Source organism: Canis lupus, chromosome 21 (genome assembly GCF_048164855.1).
Source record: "Canis lupus baileyi chromosome 21, mCanLup2.hap1, whole genome shotgun sequence".
Classification (NCBI taxonomy): domain Eukaryota; kingdom Metazoa; phylum Chordata; class Mammalia; order Carnivora; family Canidae; genus Canis; species Canis lupus.
This window is the reverse complement of record NC_132858.1, coordinates 20,628,081-20,638,680: the sequence shown is the minus strand read 5'-3', so window position 1 is coordinate 20,638,680 and position 10,600 is coordinate 20,628,081. Positions and strand designations below refer to the sequence as shown.

General features: G+C 37.5%; 1 protein-coding gene across 3 annotated transcripts in view; it reads right to left on the bottom strand.

The window, feature by feature from the left end:
• Positions 1-10,600, bottom strand: part of ELP4 (elongator acetyltransferase complex subunit 4) — a 252,787-nt gene that overhangs the window by 53,935 nt on the left and 188,252 nt on the right. The window lies entirely within an intron of this gene.

Here is a 10,600-nt window from a genome sequence, read left to right as displayed (position 1 = left end):
GTTATCCTCTGAACAAAACCTTTGTTTTACATGTGCTCATTGTAAAGGAGAAAAGTACTCTGAAAATAGAGCTCTTTTTCTTCTGAGCCAGAGCTGAGGACACAGATACTGATTTGTTTACGTTTCTTAAGTCCATAAAAGTCAATCCCCAAAATTATAAAATTGGAGCAATTTGTTCTTGGTCTATGCTACAAAAGAATATTTCATTTTGAATATGAGATAACTCAAGCCTCAAAAGATAGAGCTCAAGCTTAGAGACTTCAAGTATTTTCTACTCAGAAATTGAGTTTATCATAAATTACATTTTTTTGTTTACTAAATAAAATTATCACGTTAATGTGCAAATCAACATAATAACATGGTGCAGTGGTTCTCAAAGTGTTTTTCTGAACACTAACTCTATGATAGGAGTTATAAAAAAGGGGGTTCTATAATCAAATAATTTTGGAAAATGCTACATTAAACTAAATTATATGTGGTTTTTTTCCCCCCTCCCTTTAGGATTGCTATGTTACTTTAACTATGAATTCCTTAATACTATGCTGAGTTTCCTCAGTTCATTTGACCAGAGATTGCTTTGCTGACTTGGACATCTGATGGGAACAGTGTCATGCAGCATGCATTTTGGACATGCTGGCTTCTCCTAGCCTACAAGATTAGTCATCAAAAATCACAAATGATTCTGATATTGCTTATATTTTCCATTTCTTTTTTTAAAAATATTTTCCTTTTCTATGTGCGCCCCTGCACTGTACCCCTCCCCCGCATTTCTTCCTTTTTAAATTGTTATAGTTTTAATACTACCTTTCTGGTCTCCTTTCTTCCAGTCCATTCTGCATGTCATCTAACAGTCAACTTCTCCAAATTTGCTACTTTCAACAGGCCACTTTCTTTGCTGACAAGCTCTTCCACTGTACCCAGATTCAGATTCCTTAATCCTGTCTTCAATAAAACCCGCTGATCTGATGTGCCCAGCCTGCTTTTCTGATCTGACACTCTGTTTCTCTGCTACCAAAAAGTTCACTCACTTCCTCCACTTTTGCTTTCCAGTTTTCCATAGCTCAACCTCTATTCATGCGTTCCTGGGGCTGAAGTACCTTTTTCAATTCTGTCCATTTTGTCAAAGTCTTTTTATATCTTACTACCCTCCTTTGCTAAGCCTTCTCTTAGAATCTCAGCCTTTTTTTGAAAGGGCAAAGCAATGAACATTTATCTAGTTTTTACTGCATGCCAAAGATTTCTCAAGGACTTTGCTTTGCATTAAAAATTGCTCCTTCTGTCAGCATAACTGTAACAGCATGGTGAGTAGTACTTTTGCCGCTGCTTGGCAGGATGGACCCCTTGTTGACTAAGTGAGGCCTAAAGGAGTCCTTAGCAATTGAGCCCAGACACTTCCCAAGACTAATGGTAGCAAAATATACCACAACTATCATCCCAACTTCCATATAAAAGGTTTGAAGAAAAGAGGCTGAGAGTTATGGGGCCACTGGTCTTTGTGGGAAATACAGTGCTTACAGTGAGAGAAGATTTTACTCTGTGAAGCTAGTTCAACGGTGCTGTAGAGCTCCAAGAGACTAACTCAAAGAGTGGCTATAAGATGCAAAGATTGGCATTTTATTCCCCACTGGACAACTGTTTAGGCAGAGAATGTGCTAATTTGTCCCTGTGCCACGGGACGCCTGGGTGGCTCAGTGGTTGAGTGCCTGCCTTTGGCTCAGGGCGTGATCCCAGAGACCCAGGATCGAGTCTCATGTCAGGCTTTCTGCATGGAGCTTGCTTCTCCCTCTGCCTGTCTTTCTCTTTCTCTCTCTCTGTCTCTCATGAATAAATAAATATTTAATAAAAAAAAATTGTCCCTGTGCCTACTTGAGCAAGATGGTGAAAGCTAGAGACACTGACAAGGCAGAGACAGGGGCACTGGGGGAGCAGCCTGCATTTCCATGGATTGGCCTGGTGAGGATGTAGGAAAGTTCTATGAGACATGTGGCACGTACACAGTTTACTAGTAGGGCTCTACCCAAGATGATGACTTGCTTGGCAAGGGAAATCTGTCAGTTGGAGGCTGATGAGGGGAACCACCATGGGCAGGAAAGGAGGTGGCATAAATGCTATAATCTGACAGAAAAAAAAAAATAGTATGGACATCCTTATAGGGCCCTCTGAAATACTCATATCTAGCCCTTGAGAGGACCAGCCCTTGGATGCCTGCCTCAGAGGTAGTCAGGAAAGAAGTCATAATCAACAGAGGACTGTAAGAATGGCCAGCTGTGTAAAGAAACACATACTCTTGTTACCACTCCATTCTCTTTAGACCTACACATTGGAGGACCTGGGGCTTACAGATAGGAATGAAAGCCAGAATCTTCAAAACCAGACTCTGCTCTCCAATCCCTGCAACCCCTCAAACAGTGAAGACCCCAGTTCAAGCCTGCATTGAGTAGAGAGCAGATGACATTTTAAACTGCATTGAGATTAACGTTTTAAACAATACTGAATTTTAATACACAAGCAACCCTAAAGTTGTTAAATATGACAAAGATATACTTAATGAAAAGATGTGATCAGGGGCAGCCCGGGTGGCTCAGCGGTTTAGCACCGTCTTCAGCCCAGGGGTGATCCTGGAGACCTGGGATCGAATCCCACATTGGGCTCCCTGCATGGAGCCTGCTTCTCCCTCTGCCTGTGTCTCTGCCTCTCTCTCTTTTTCTGTGTCTCTCATGAATAAATAAAATAAAATCTTAAAAAGAAAACATTAAAAAAAAAGAAAAGATGTGATCGTTGACAGCCATCATGAGAACAAGTAAAATTGTTTAATGTGTTTACCTCCTGAGTTGAGATTCTTCAATAAACTGGATTAAATAAATAGACTGGCTTTGACTCTTACTCCATATATATGGAACACTATATTCCAGAGTAAAAGAAAGTGGAGGAAATAACCATCATAGCCTCTGGCCTTGTTACTTGCAAATTTCATGAATAAAGTTAATGAGGGTTATTAGAATCTATCTTCTTGGCAATTTTAAAGCACAGGCATCAAGAAATTACACTGCATATCATCTTTGAATTCCCCTATTTTGGGGAGATGGGTTAGACAAGTTGACCCAGCAATTCCTCCATTATAATTAGTCAAGATTTTATAATAGCCATTTTAATTAAAATAGTTACTATAATAGCAATTACAATTACACTGAAATGGTTGCAGTCAACATTAGTTTTACACAAAGAAACATGAAATCATCTTTAATAAGGGAGACAAACAGAAAATAAATTCTGCATTACAGTAGATATTGGTTGATATTCTCTTTTTTTCTGCCTCACACTTTCTTCCTAGCACCAGCTTTCTCAAGAAGAGGTCTAAGCATATACCAAGAATACAAAAGAGGTGTCTGGTAACTTCCTTTCCACTTCCTTGTCCAGGACAAAGAGGTCTGAGGCCCAGCTCTGTCATTAATCAGCTGCATAACCTTGGACAGGGTAATATGCAATGAAGACTAGAGGCGACATCTACAGAAAGTTGCAATTCTAGGAGTATACACAAATCCCCTCTGCTTTCTATTTAATCTCTCCAGTCCTCTGACATTACTTCATAGAGAAGTCTATTTATTTGCCAGTTCTTTTTGATGCTCTAACTAGATCAAGGCAATCACCTATTAAAAGTGAGGAGCCAAGGTATCTACAATCAGTCAGGATCTTATCATCTAGAAATCTGCTTTAAGACAGAGCCTCCAAACACTGCACAGTGATTATAATTATGAACTGCTTTTTCAGTAAATGTCTCAGTTATTCATAGGTCTTTCAGTTTTCTAATAAAGATCTTTGGGAGCCAGACTGCCTAGGTTTGAATTCTCACTGTGCCTGCTACTAGAATGACCTTGGCTACCAGTAAATGTAGATAACAATGGTACATACTTCATAAGATCTTTTGAGGATTAATGGATTAATATGTGTAAACAGTTTAGACCAGTGCCTGGCATATCAGATATTAGGCATTATCTTACCATTTATGAGTAGATTGGGTTTAGCCTACAGGCAGTTTCATGGGTGTCACATAGAAGGGTCCAGTGCTTGGCATTTAATGTGCTGTGACTGCTGTCTTGAAATTCTTAATAATGTTATCTCTAGATTTTTGTTCTATAAATGGAGTCTGTTCTATAAATGGACAGTGGAACATGTATGGAGGGGAAGGGGCTTGGCTACTGTAGAGTTCTCTCCTCCTGGCTTCCCAGGACAGGTTCTCCATTGCCTGCTCTGCCGTCTCCTGGTGCTTTAGCCCCCACAAGTCTCATACTCCCCTCCCCCCTTTCCTAATGCATGTTGTGGTTCTCTGCTCCTGTCCAGGACCTGGGTATGGGTGTGAAGGGTCAGAGTTGGCATACACTCCACAACATCTTGAAGTGGAGCATGGAGGCAGCTGTCTTGCCTAGGGTTGGCAGTATCACAGAGCATTTGGTGGGCAATGGGCAGGGGCAAACTTCTTGTCTACCTATGATCCAAGTACCTGCCATGTTCCAATGTGGAGGTTGCAAAACCCACTCAATGTGGGTTGGGGCAATAAGGCTGTAGGAAAGGGAGATGCCTGGCTCAACTTCCCCACCTCTGGCCAAGGCACAGCATATCAGTTTGGTGGCTGGCAGGAGGTGAAACATGACATCTGATGGGCTGCTTGTGCCCCCCCTTCCTCCTTCAAGTCATAGGGAGAAACCCTGTGGCATGTGAGTCTGTGCTCAAAGAGTATCCAAGTGCCCAAAGGAGCATGACCTAATAAAAACACCACTACAGGTTGAGACAGAGACCATGGAAGAAAAGAAAAACTTCATATGTTAGTATTTTTAGTGTCACTTTCCCAATTTTTTGAACAAAGGGCTCTATATTTTCATTTGCACTGGGTCCTACAAATTATGTTGCCTGGCTTGCCTACAAGGCTTATTTTCTTCCACAGAAAGTTTTTATTTATTTATTTTAAGGATTTTATTTATTTACTTATTTATTTGAGAGAGAGAGGAAGAGAGAGCAGGGGGAGTGGCAGAGAGAGAATCTGAAGCAGACTCCAAACTAAGTGTGGAGTCCAACTTGGGGCTCAATCTCATGACCCTGAGATCATGACCTGAGTTGAAATCAAGAGTTGGACACTTACCCAATTGAGCCACTCTGGCGTCTGCCACAGAAAGCTTTTAAAACAGGTACTTTTACTAGGCATTATTACTGAGAAGTCACAGATAATGTGACTAAACTATGGGAATATAAACAAAGATAATCATAAAAATCATATATAAATGTTAAAGTGAATGGCTCTAATTTAAAAAGTTCATACTAGCTCAGTATTTTCAAGATTACCATTTTTCCCAATCTCTGCAGTAGAAATCAAGTACTGTCTCCTTCCTGAATTTTCAAATCTTAATGATTAGCTTTCTAGACAAAAGAATAAACACTGAAAACAAACAAAAACAAATAGTATTTTTTTTAAAAGCTTTTTGTGGGAGGTCTTCTTCCAATGGTCATCTTGGATAAGTGTGCTCTTTAACTGAGGAACATTTCAGATACTTAAATATTTGAAATACTGTGTTTATATCATGCTAATGATATATTACAGTTAAATTATGATTTTCATCCCAAATTTGAATCAATAATACATTGCAGAACAACAGTCTGCTGTGAAAGCTGCTGACAATGGGTTGGTGTAGTAAGCTGAGATAGGAATGTAACAGAACTGAGGAAGGCAATGGAGAGTGTCATGGTTCATCAGTCAGGGAGTAAGTAGTAAAGATGAACTCAGCCTTAGAACAGCTAACAAGTGATTGCCAATTATTTAAATCATGAAGATGGAAAGATCAAGCCTGATAAAAGCAATAAAAATAAAACCAACAGTACCATTCATCCAACAAATTGTAGTCTAGTCAACATTTTGGTGTTTTCATTTCAATATTTTTCTCAATCGAATCATTTCATCTGAGAAATGATTTGCTCATTTATATTTTCTGATTGATTAATGTCCCCAGGGTGCTGCCAAATTAGAATTTGCTACCCCCAAAATTCCCCACAACAAGACTTGCCACTGGTTCAAAAGTATGCTGAATGAAAGAAAGCAAATCCAGATTCCAGCTGAGCAGTCGGGAAGCATCATCATGGGTTGAATGGAAAATCAGGAGTTGAATGCAGTTTTAGAAAACAGATTTTTTAAAAAAGTGCCAAAATAGTTAAAAATTCTAGCAAACCAAAAGTAGCGTTGTGGTACAGTACTAATTATATGCATGCCTATAACCTATGTTACAGGCCATAATCTTATAATTTTCTGTTTCTTTTAATGGCAACAGGTTAATAGCCACAAGGAAAATCTTGCACACCAAGATCAAAAGGAAACTACTGGCATAAGGCACCTTGGCATCAGACTAGATTTACACATGCTGACATGTCAAACCCTTGAAACAGAAACTTCAGAACTTCCTCATGAATGCTGAAGGGAAGTCATTGACTTCATACTAGCTCAAAAGTACATCTTTCCAGGGATAGCATTCAACCACGCAAACAACAAGACTGGGCAAACAAAGCCTGAATATATGTACTTGGAAGTGAAAGTCTTAAGCAGAACAAAATACGAGTCAGCTTCCAAAGCTGCCAAGTTTCAGATACAAATCCAAAACTAAATTTAAAATAGGGAGTAATAAGCATATTGAATAGCAATTTTGACTAATGGGGCAGCTTAAGCATTAGCAATAGCCCCCATTCCTGTACCAGATCATAAACTCCCCTGGCCTGGCTTCTCAGGTTGGGCAAGAGAGCCAGGGGAACATGATTTCATTCCATCTGGTCCTTGGCACTTATCTTCTTTTTGCTTTATCTTGCAGTGAGAATCTGCTCATGCCTTGGTGTCCTCTCCAACTTTTCTTCCTAGTTATGTTACTTAATGTTTCTTAAGTTTAAGGGTTCTACCTAGGATGTCATAGTACCAGTCATTGATGGACACGTAAGAAGGGCATTTTAAATGTTTAGCTGTTCTGTTGCATGACCTCAATGGATCAGTTAGTACCATTCTCAGGTAAGGTATTAAATGTTTTGGTGAGTACAAATTTTACCACAGGACTTACACAATTCTAAAGTTTTATTATTCCCTACCAGCTACTCCTTCACTTAGCAACTGAAAAACACTTTCATTCCTTTTATCTTCTTTTTTGGCCTGACCAGAGCTCAAGAGTGCTGGAGTGTATGCCTGCGTCAGCGGGTTACCACTTCAGTACAATTCAAGCAAACCAATTTGAAAAAGTGCCAAATTATTTTGGGATTGGGCAGACAATAGTGACCCTTCATGATTCCATGAATAATGTAAACAGGGAACATATTGCTGAGGTCAAAGAAAAGGAAAAATATTAAAAGTAATTGCCTAGAGAGAAAAGAGAGGTATAAGATTTTAGCAGGGTAAACAGTATTTGAGATGGAGATCATACTCTGTTTACATATTAAGTATAAAGTTTTAGTTTTTTGAGTGGCAAAATTTTGTTAATTATAATGACTTGTATTGAATGTTTCTCATTTGATAGTCACAGAACTGTGGTGGGGTTTTGTGTCTAACTCTTCCCTTTTACTTTTTCTCTTACCAAGTAATTGTCCAATTACTTGAATAAAAATAGGTGATATAGTAGTTAACATCAAAACTATGTCAGAATGTTGAATGAATATTTGAAAAGAACAAAAAAAAAATTTAGGCCATTCTAGTGATTGCGTAGTGTTGCCTCTTGATTTTTCCCAATATTTTCTTGTGAAAAATTTCAAACATATAGAAAAATTGAAAGAAATTTTTAGGATAACATTTATATAACCACCATCTAATCTGTACAGTTAACTTTTTTCTATACTTGATCTATCATCTCTCAAACAATCTATTCAGCCACCCAACTATGTTATTTTTGGTGAATTTCTAAGTAGCTTGCAGACATCAGTACACTTTATTTCTAACTACTTTGGCATGTATATCATTAGCTAAAATTTATGATTCTTTAAAAAAACAGGTTTATTGTAGTGTAAGTCACATACTATACAATTTACCCTTGTGGTTCCTTTACACATCAAAACTTTTAGTGGAGAAAATATGGAACCTTTTTTCTCTGTCATTAGTATCTATGTATTATATTTGTCAGATAATATTTGTGGCTTTCAGGTCTTCTGCTGAGAAACACACACAGCTATAAGTTTTGGAAAAATCAAATTTTCACATTTGGAAAAGTCTCTCCCCCAAACTAATGAAATGAGAAATTTCATTACTAGAATGATAGATAAAATAATTATACACCTCAACCTCAAATCTGAGTAATTTACATAAATGATATTTCATTTATAATCATTCTACAAAAACTGTGACACTGGTGATCACAGGTTCAAATACTACCATAGTTTATCACCTATTTCCAAAGATAACTGCGCAGGATCACCCATTCCACATGCTGTTGTACAAAGTGATCTTATAAAGTGTGACCAAGTGGCAGGTTTAAATCTTCTCTCCTTTAATCTGGGTGACTGTTTCAATCAATAAAGTATGCCAGATGTGATGCTTTATAATAGATATAAGGGAAGGCAGCTTACTTGTTTTCTAGAATACTCACTTTTGGAAGCTGAGCTGCTATCTAAGGAGTTCAACTGCCATGTAAGACGAGGCCTCCAGGCTGTGAGGAAGCTCAGGCCATGTGCTCCCAAGGGCTACATACAATTGAGGACAGCCTCAATTGAGGTCTCAGTTGATGGCCAGCATGTACCACTAGACATGCGAGTGAAGATGCTCCTAGTTGATTCCTACCTTCAGTCATCAAATATTTCCAGCTGAGGACCTAGCTATCATGGAACAGTACACCCGTGGAGCATAGTTGCTGTGTCCTGCTCAAATTCCTGATCCACAGAAGCTATGGATGTAGTAAAATGAATGTTTATTCATTATGTTTTGTGGTCGTTTCTTACAAAGCAATAATTACCAGAATAGTCATTCTCTATTTCCCATCTTACAAGATGAACCAAAAAAGCACCTCTGTTTTTAGAAGAGATATATAATTCTTGTTTGGCAGATTTGTTTCCATATAGAAAGTACATTAAAAGGATCATATGTCAGGATCAAATGCAATTTATTACAAGGATGCAATGATGGTTCAACATCTGCAAATCAATGTGATATACCACACTAACAAAATGAAGGATAAAAATCATATCATTTCAGTAAGTACAGAAAAGGCATCTGACAAAATTCAACACCCATAAAAACTCTCAACAAACTCGGTTTAGGAAATGTACTTCAACATAATAAAGGCCACATATGACAAGCCTACAGCTAACATGATACTCAACAGTGAAAAGCTGAAAGTATTTCCTCTAGAATCAGGAAAAAGACTAGGATCTCTATTTTTGCCACTTTTATTCAATATAGTATTGGACGTCATAGCTAAAGCAATTAGGCAAGAAAAAGAAATAAAAGGCATCTAAATCAGAAAGGAAGAAGTGAAACTGCCTTTACTTTAGCAGAAGAGATGGTATTATATATAGAAAACCCTAAAGACTCCACAAGAAGCTGTTGGAACTAATAAACAAATATAGCCAAGTTGCAGGATGCAAATTCAATATACAAGAAAACTGCATTTCTATATACTAACAATAAGCTATCAGAAAGAGCAACTAGAAAAACAAACCCATTTACAATTGATTGCACCAAAAAGAATAAATACCTAGGAATAAATTTAACCAAGGAGGTAAAAGGTCTGTATACTGAAAAGATATTGATGAAAAAAATTGAAGAACACAAATAAATGGAAAGAAATTCTATGCTCATATATTGGAAAAGTTATTATTGTTAAAATGTTCATACTACCCAAAGCAATCTATAGTGTCAATGCAATCTCAATCAAAATTCCAATGGCATTTTCACAGAAATAGAACACATAATCCTAAAATTTGTATGCAACCATAAAAGAACCAGGATAGCCAAAACAATCTTGAGAAAGGAGAACAAAGCTGGAGGCATCACACTTCTTGACTTCAAACTGTAAACTGTGGCAATAACATACAATGGGCATATAGATCAATGGAACAAAGAGACGAGAAATAAACCCACACATACGTAGTCAATTAATTTTTGACAAAGAAGCCAAAAATATACAATAGGGACAGGATAGTCTCTTCAATAAATGGTGCTGGAAAAACCAGATAGCTTCATGCAAATAATGAAACTGGACTCTTATCTAATACCATAAACATAAATCAACTCAAAATGGATTAAAGACTTGAAACCATAAAACTCCTAGAAGGAAACACAGGGGGTAAACAGGAGGTAAGCTCCTTGATGTGAGTCTCAGCAATGATTTTTTTGGTATTTGACACTAAAAGTAAAAGCAACAAAAGCAAAAATAAATAAGTGGGACTACATTAAACTAACAAACTTCTGCACAGCAAAGGAAACTATGAACACAATGAAAAGGTAACCAATGGAATGGGAGGAAATATTTGTAAATCATATATCTGATAAAGGTTAACTTCCAAAATACATAAAGAACTCACTTATACATAAAGAAAAAGATGATTCATGTGTCTTAAAACAAACAAAAACTACCATATAATTCAGGGATTTCATTTC